We start from the raw sequence: 8,169 nt of genomic DNA, 5'->3' as shown, positions 1-8,169 counted from the left end.
GTGGACTGGTTCTAAAGCTGAGTAGCCATCACACTTGCCTTACTTAGACTGACTCTTTTTTGCAAGTGTCTGCATGGCGGAGGGAGAGCTAAAGCTGCTCCCGCACCCATCAGGCCATCCTTTGGGTGCTGCCACTGGTGCAGATCTTTTTTTTCTACTATTTTCATTGCTTATCAATAATTCTTTTTTCTTAAGGTCTTATTGGCTTGAGGCTTCAGGCCCTCATCTTTTTTTTCTTTTAAGCTATTTAAAAAACTATCATTTTATGATTTCTCTATCTTCAATTCTAGCCTTTTAGGAGGGATTCTATTGTGTGTATGTTACGGGGCTGGTGGTGGAGGTGTGGAAATGAGATGAAAAGGGCCAGCAGCCCTGGAAGGAGGTCAGAGGTGTTCTGCAGGATCTGGAAGGGAGGGGTGGGCATTGTGATGAAAGGAGAGAGGGATAGTTTGAGTGTAAGACCATCTACAAACGCTTTAGTTTCGCCACTAGCTTAGAAGCTACCTTTACATTCTTCCTCAAGACTGGGATAGACAGAAGTGACCCAGATCTTCCGCCTTCAGTAACTCTTCTCTGATTTTAGGGGTAAGATTCAGTGGGTTATCAGGCTTTTCGGCTCTCCTGTAGAAAGAGGGCTTATGTGGTAAAACCGAAGGGTAATAAGTTTGCAGACAGAAGCTCTATTTTTAGTTCTAATCAAGACTGGGTGGTTCAGGGCCCTTTTGAGGACCCAGGCTAGAAGGCGACCCAGTGAGAGTCAGCACAGTGAAGTGGCTTTTGAGATCAGACAGACTTGGGTTTAAATCCTGACTGCCATTTACCAGCAAGCTGTAAGACCTTGGACAACACTGACTTCTTGAAATTTAGATTCTTTATCTATAAGGGGGTAACATTAATTGTGTTATCGTCTTATATAAAACTTAAAACATGGTAGATACCCAACAGATGTTTCTTTTTTTTTTTCTTCTTACCCATCTTCCAGAACATCTTATTTTTAGTAGAATCCCGGCTTTAGCCCCAAGCAATCGTGTGACTCACCCTTTCCAAGCTTCAGTTTCCTTCCTTAAAAATGAAGGCATCTTGCTAGTGATTTCTGAGATCCTTCCCAGCTGTAAGGTGTCATATAAAGTTTTAGACTGTGGAGGGATGTATAGGTCTGTTAATTTAAGGAAAGACAATGTATTGTACCCTGGGACCATATCACCTGGGAGGAAAGGGGAAGTCTCCAGGAGCCAGACTCCTCTCCCCTGGGAGGGAGAGAGTGCCAGCTTCCTTCAGAGTCAGGATCTGGACTCAGCTCCTAACTCGTTCCTTTTCTGACAATAAACTATGGATGACGGTGTTTGGGACAGGCTTTTGGGTCAGCTCAGTCTTGGTGCGATTCATGTTTTACCTGTCTCTTCCTTTCTGTTTATATTCTATCCAGGCCAAGAGGCAACTGCCATTGAAAGATAGTGAATGACCGTTTCTAGAACAGCAGGCATCGGGGGAGCAGCCAGAAGCATTGACGGAAAAGCTTAAATTACCTAAATGGTATGTTGTACGCTCATAGATTGGGTGGTTTCTGAAGTCTGTATAATTTTTCCATCATTACGAAAGGGAGGAAAGTCAATAGTTGTTGATGACCTATTATGAACCAAATACTAGCAATGTACTTCACATGGGTTCTCATTTAATTTAATCAGCCAGTCAGCCTAATGAAGGAAAATCCTTGCGTGAAGTCGACAACCTTGAGAAATAGGCCTAGATTCCTTTTGCTGAATATTTACTATATGCCAGACCTAGTCCTATTTGACACACATCATCTCCTTTAATATTTACACCAACCTTATGAAGTAAGTGCTGTTATTATCACCATGAAGAAATGAGCTTAGAGAGGTTAAATAACTTCTTCTCTAAGTTCACACAGATAGGACTAGATTTCAGACCTGGGTTCTTTTCATTGTACTTTAACGGCAGTAACTAACTTAACTTTTAAAAAGCAAAGCAAAATAAACAAATAAAAAGAACCCTTTTGATCGACAACTGGCTCCTTTCCTAGCCCTTTCTGGGTTCCGTGTGCCAGGATTTTGTTGGTTGTCGGTGACCGAGGCGGTGGAGAGTACTAGCGAAAGAAGAAACTTGGGCAGTGAGTGCCCAGAAAGCCTTAGAGCCGAGGCAAGACCTTTGGAGTGTGTTTTATTCTAGGCAAGATGAGAGCCACTGAGGGGTGGAGGGCTGGTCTTGGTTGCCATTGGTAGCTGGGTAATAGTTAAGAAAGGTTCTCTGGGAAGGTAGGGCAATAGGGCAACCAGAGAAAATGCCTGGGAATTGGGTTCTAGGTGTAGGAGTGACTGGACATAGGAAAAGACTCCTAGTATGACCTCTCACTCTCGTGGTGACCACTCCTGGGACACAGGTGCAGTTAGGGACAGTGTAGAGCTCTTCCCGGGGGAGTGGGAAACTTCTAGGCAAACTCTCGGTTCAGGAGTCTCGTTGTGTTCCTTTCTCCAAGCATTTTTCCTGCCTCAGGGGACTGGGTTATGAAATTAATTTCTTGTTGGGTGGAGTGGCAGCCAGTTTTCATTTGTTCATTAATCTTTCTGATGATACTTTAGTTTCTTTTTATCGGAGCTCCAATATTTTTTAATATACTTGGTGAATTGGAGAGGGGAGAATCATTTTCATCAACTTATGCCACATGCCTATTATACATAGAGTATTTTGCTATAAACTGGGGCTTATGTTCCGATGATAAAAATGATCTCTTTACTACATGCCTAGCACAATTCTTGGAGCTAAGTATACAGTGTTAAACAGAAAAAAAATCTTTGCTCTCAAGGATTATCATCTAATGAGAACAAACAGATAAAAATAAACGAATAACTAGATATCGTCAAACAAACAAACAGATAGGTACATAGGTGAGTAAGGTCCACTAGGTGATATGTGCTCAGAAGATCAAAAGCAGGGTGAGGTGATAGGGAGTGTTGGGGCGCTGCTTTATGTAGGGTGTCAGGGAAGGCCTCTGATGAGGTGATATTTTAAGCCAAGATCTTAAAGAAGCATGGAATCCAGCCAGAGAGATGTCTGGGAGAAAAGCATCCCAGGCGGAGAGAATAGCAAGCGTACAAGCCCCGAGGCATGGATGTGACTCGACATGTCCAAGGACCCACCAGGAGGCCAGTGCGCTGGAGTAGAGATGCCGGGGCAGAGCAGTGGATGAGAGCAGAGAAGTGAAGGGACCCAGATCACATAGGGCCTTAGGGCCAGGGAAAACCGTTGGAGTGCATTCTAAGCGAGGTGGGAGCCACTGGAGAATGGGGCACAAGGAGCGACATCTTCTGACTTAAGTTTTAAAAAGCTCACTCTGGTTGCTGTGGGAGAAGAGACTGGAGGGTGGGGAAAGGCAGGCGGTGGAGGAAGAGTGAAGGGAGAGAGAGCAGCAGGGAAGCGTTTGCAGTGGTCAGGAGTCTGGGGAGGGATGATGGTGGCTCAGACTAGGGCTGGGTAGCCACAGAGTAATGGATTCTGGACATATTTCGAAGACAGAGTCGAATTCTAATTCTCTCAGTAGAGATGTTTGATTTATTTAGTGTTAATCTCTAGGTCATAGGGGTTGGAAACTTGACAGTGATCCCTGGTAAAATTCTAAAACTGACTGAGCAAAGGATAAGAACACAAGTGACCTGTAGAAGCCAGCCTTGTATTCACGAAGAGTAAGTCATGCTTAAGAATTCTTTCTTTCTTTAAGCTTTGTCATTTTACTTAAACTATAAAATCGGTACAAGTTTATTATAGGAATACAAGAAAATAAAGAAAACACCCTACACCACCCAGAGATAATTATCATATAGCACTTTGATGTACATCAGGGCAATTCAGTTTTGAAAAGGTTCCTAGTCTGGAGGATCAGGAATATGCTATAAAGATAATGTGTCTTAAGTGCTAAAATTAGGTATTTACATTTTCTCATGTGACCCCAAGACAAAGAAAATTTCGGGCTGGCCTTCATGTAGGTATTGGACAAGTACTGATTAATAGACCAGTGTTTATCTAGACAGGCTGTTTTTAGTGACATTATAGAAGGCTGCTCTTGGTTATGTTTTGTTTAACAATCTGAACATCAATTTGGGTAAAGATATAGAAAAGACATGACTGTCAGATTTATTAATAGAGAATGCTTGCAAGTTGGAAAGTGTAGAAAATATTTAGACAATTGACGCTGTTGATTGAAACTAACTTTCAAGTTGCAAGGCAGAAAATAGTAAATAAAAATTAAGTTTAAACTTAACATGACACTTAAGGTGGACCAGGTGCTGGTCTAAGTACTTAATTGACACCTACAGTCAGTCACCCTTTAAGATAGGTATAGAGAAGTCAAGTAACTTATCCAAGATCACATAGCTAGTAAGTGGCAAAATCAGGGTTTGAACTTAGGCTACCTGGCTTCACAATTTTAATCTTTTATCATTGTACCTTACTGCCTGCAAAAGAAATAAGAATTAAGCTCCATATTTAAGTTATCAAAATGAATTAGATTTCATAGCAATTTATTTGGAAAAAAAATCATTGTGAACCTGCAAACTGGTAGTATTGCTGCCAGATTAGCTCATACAGTCTTGGGCTTCATAATTAAAACTGGATCGACCAGGTCATCTTTCAAATCCACCCCCATCCCTTTACCCCATTGCTTCTGTGTTAGTTCAGGCCTTTATTCTGTCTCTTGCCAATAACATCCTGGTTTATCCTGTTAGAATGTTCTTTCAAAAATGCAGTTCTGATTGTGTTACTCCCTTGCTTAAATCCCTTTGTTTAAAACAGGTTGCAAATTTGCTTCCCATATCCACTTGCAGGCATGTTGGTGTGTGTTTTGGAGGGTCTATACGGTGGTGTTCTTTTTATTTCCTTTTTTTTTTAAATGGAAATAGTCGGCTACACTTCCCTCTTAGCCATCATCCTACCAGGCTCTCACATTATTGGCCTCAGCCTTTTGGCATTTGCATTTTTACAATCTTTGGCATAAAGGCTAAGTATCTTTCTTAAAACGTAGTGCCCAGATCCGAAAACCATTCTCCCTAGATGTAGTTTGGCCAGTACAGAATGCAGTGAGACTGTTACTGTCCTTTTTTTCCCAAACATTTATAAGGTTCTTACCTCTCATCACAGTATTCAGCCCAGGACAGAAAAATAAAGATGACAGTTCTTGCTCTTATAGCTCAGAGCCCAGCAGAGGAATACAAATATATAAGCAAGTAAGTAAGTGTCATGGGTACAGTGATAGAAGTATCTACGAGTTCTGGGTGGTGCATTTTGTTGGGGGAGGGGCTGATAGAAAAGGCTTCAGAGGACAGGTGGCGGGAGTGAAATGTTCCATCAGAATGGGGCAGGGGAGGCTAGAAGGAAGAGGAGACGGGAGCAAAGTCAATTCCAAACTTGTTTCTCAAACATGAACACCTCAGCCTCTGCAAATGCTGTGAGAGTTCAAGGACTTCTGTGTTACACGCTATCTACACTCCAGCCTTATCAGTTACCTGCTCTGCTCTTCCTTTTCTGGAAGTCAGCCCTGTCAATTACTTAAAATTCCCCAAATGCAGCATTGTTTTGCTTGCCCCTTCCCTCTGTCCCTCCCTTCCTTCCATCCATCCTTCCCTTCCTTCCTGTAAACAGTTATTTTATATCCTTTATGTACCAAGACTGTTCAAAGGATGAGAAAGACAGCAGTATAAAACAGCTACAAACGCAAAAAGTCATGTTCCTGACTTGGATCTGACATTCTACTAAAAAGTCAGATGGTAAACCAGTTCACCAGTGATCAAGAAGTTAATATGTCTAAGAGGAAAAAAATAAGTAAGATATCTTACCTTAGAGCCATCTAAAAAGATGTAATGAGTTGCCCTGGGAGGAAATGAGTGTCCTTCCTGTCATTAGAGGTGTTTAAATAGGAGCTGAACGGATGACTACTTCCTAGATAACTTCTGCATTGAGTGGGAGTTTGGATTCAGATAATCTCTGAATCCTTCCAACCTGGGGAATCTGCATGCTAGTTGGACTACTAACCCTCATGTTTGCATATCTAAAATACATAAATTTGTGATTCTGGAAAAGATCATTTAAACCCAGTAATTAAATAGAAGCGCTCAGGAAGTGGTGAGATGTGGACAGTCTAAGGTTTTAAGACATATAACTAGAAATGGTCAGGAGGAAGCTGCTGAAAAATAGTTCTCTCATTTTCTTTTAGACCAAAGGTTGGCAAACATGGTCCACAGGCCCACTGCCTATTTTTGTAAATAAGAGTTTAATTGAAACATAGCCATGTCATTTGCTTATATATAGTGTTCATGGCTGCTTCATGCTACAATGGCAGCGTTAGAGTTGGGACAGAGACCTTAGGTCTTACATAACCTAAAATATTTACTAAAAAACTAAGTTGTATACTTGTATGCATACCATCCAACTTTAAAGTATGTGTTTACTGACCCCCTGCTTTATGTGACTCTTGGGAACCGGAAGTGAATCATGGCAGCTGCGCTGGGGGAAAGGGTAGGGCAAGTTTGATTATGTCCTGTTACAAACCTTGCTGGCCTACTAGGACAGGAAGACCTAGCTTCCAAAGTGCTGGATAGGGCCACTTGGAACTGGATTCAAGAACTTTGGCAGAAGTTTGGGAGCCCTGAACGAGACAGGTGGCACTGTATCTCTCCACTATGAATTGGAACTGAGCTAGACACCAGTGTCGGGGGAGGTCGGTGTTAAAGGATGGGGACGGTCCTCTTGTTCACTTTCCTATGATTTCTGAGGTTTGCTATAAACAATTTCCTTCCCAGACCCCACCCTTGGGCTTAATTAATCACTTCTTCTAAGCTTCCAGTACACATATATCAGGTGGTAAAAGGTGCTAAACGAAAAAAGCAGGGCAAGAAAATGGGAGCAGAGGGCTGGGTGCTGTATTAGGTTAGATGGTCAGGGAGGCTTCTTTGTTAATGGTTTATAATTGGCTCTGTCTTTTTGATTCCTTAAAGGCAAGGGTTGGGCGTGAAGGGTCTCTCTCTAGTACTTGGCAAAATGCTGGGTGCATCATAAGATGTTCCATAGATGTCAACTGAATAAATGAAATTTTACCTGGATAAACATAATGGGATGCAGGAGGCACTGGGAAGAGAGTCATCTACCCCTTCCCTTTGTGGATGGTCCCGGAGGAAGCAAAACATTTCTTTCTCTGGCTGTACTTAGGGCCAAAACGTCAGAGATAAGTGACACTCAGCCCATTTTCTGTCCATTTCCGTTTGCCCCAGGGTAGAGGGCTGATCTTAGTGAGGTGCTATTTTTAGGAGGATTCTGCTTGGTGACACTTTTCTTAGGTATGCACAGGACTTTGCAAAGTGCTTTTGCCGACTTCCTTTGCTGTGAGGTAGGTTGGATTGATATTATTTTTTCAGAGGAAGGAACTGATGCATAGAGAGAAGATCAATGACTTGACCAAACTGGGTAGCATTCTTAAATGAACCAGGACTTTAGAACTAGACTTGGGCTTGCCATTTGGCTATCCTTCTCACTAGCTGTGTGACCTTGGGCAAGTTTGAGGGGTCCTTATCCCATTAGGTTATTGTCAAGGTTGAGTAGAATAATAGTAGCTACTGTTGTGACTTACACGCAAAGCATTCCGCTAAGTGCTTTACATGTCTGCAGATTACCATATGGTCTTTGAATGGGTGAGAAAACCTCAGAGAAGTAATGTGTTTAAGAAAAAGTACATGGTAGAACTTGGATCCCTAGAAAAAGAATGTGTATTATATACTTAATTTATTGTCTGTGGTAGTAGTGCTCAATTCCTTGTTATCCTTTGTTCTGGTCTGTATGTAATCAGAACTCACCTTGTAAAAACGCTCAAGACTTTGTAGGGAGATAATTTTACACGGTGGGAATAATCCTGGATAGAGAGTCAGGAGACTAAATTGCTGGAGAAATCGCAATATTTACTTCTGAGTCTCAGTTCCTTCACTTTTTATTTTTATTATTATTTTTTTAAAATTATTTTTTATGCCTACAGCACCTGGTCTTCCTAGGCGGTCTCCCATCCAAGTGCTAACCAGGCCCGACCCTGCTTAGTTTCTGAGATCAGACGAGATCGGGCTTGTTCAGGGTAGCATGGCCATAGACCAGTTCCTTCACTTTTAAAATAAGGAGATT

At 41.9% G+C, this 8,169-nt stretch overlaps 1 protein-coding gene and 1 pseudogene across 4 annotated transcripts in view; one reads left to right on the top strand and one right to left on the bottom strand.

The window, feature by feature from the left end:
* Positions 1-8,169, top strand: part of LUZP1 (leucine zipper protein 1) — a 70,988-nt gene that overhangs the window by 44,019 nt on the left and 18,800 nt on the right. For 2 of the 4 annotated variants that reach the window (XM_011357557.2, XM_011357555.2), the window contains exon 2: positions 1,427-1,533. The exons of 1 other annotated variant lie outside the window; for it this stretch is intronic. The gene's annotated coding sequence lies outside the window, so the exon portion shown is untranslated. Of the gene's footprint in view, positions 1-1,426; positions 1,534-3,588; positions 3,699-8,169 lie in introns of all 4 variants that reach the window. One more of the 4 variants, XM_023529400.1, reaches the window with a different exon arrangement.
* On the bottom strand, positions 8,021-8,139 carry LOC111738338 (annotated as a pseudogene).

Source organism: Pteropus vampyrus, unplaced genomic scaffold (assembly GCF_000151845.1).
Source record: "Pteropus vampyrus isolate Shadow unplaced genomic scaffold, Pvam_2.0 Scaffold36, whole genome shotgun sequence".
Taxonomy (NCBI): Eukaryota; Metazoa; Chordata; class Mammalia; order Chiroptera; family Pteropodidae; genus Pteropus; species Pteropus vampyrus.
This window is presented reverse-complemented; position numbering and strand designations above follow the sequence as displayed.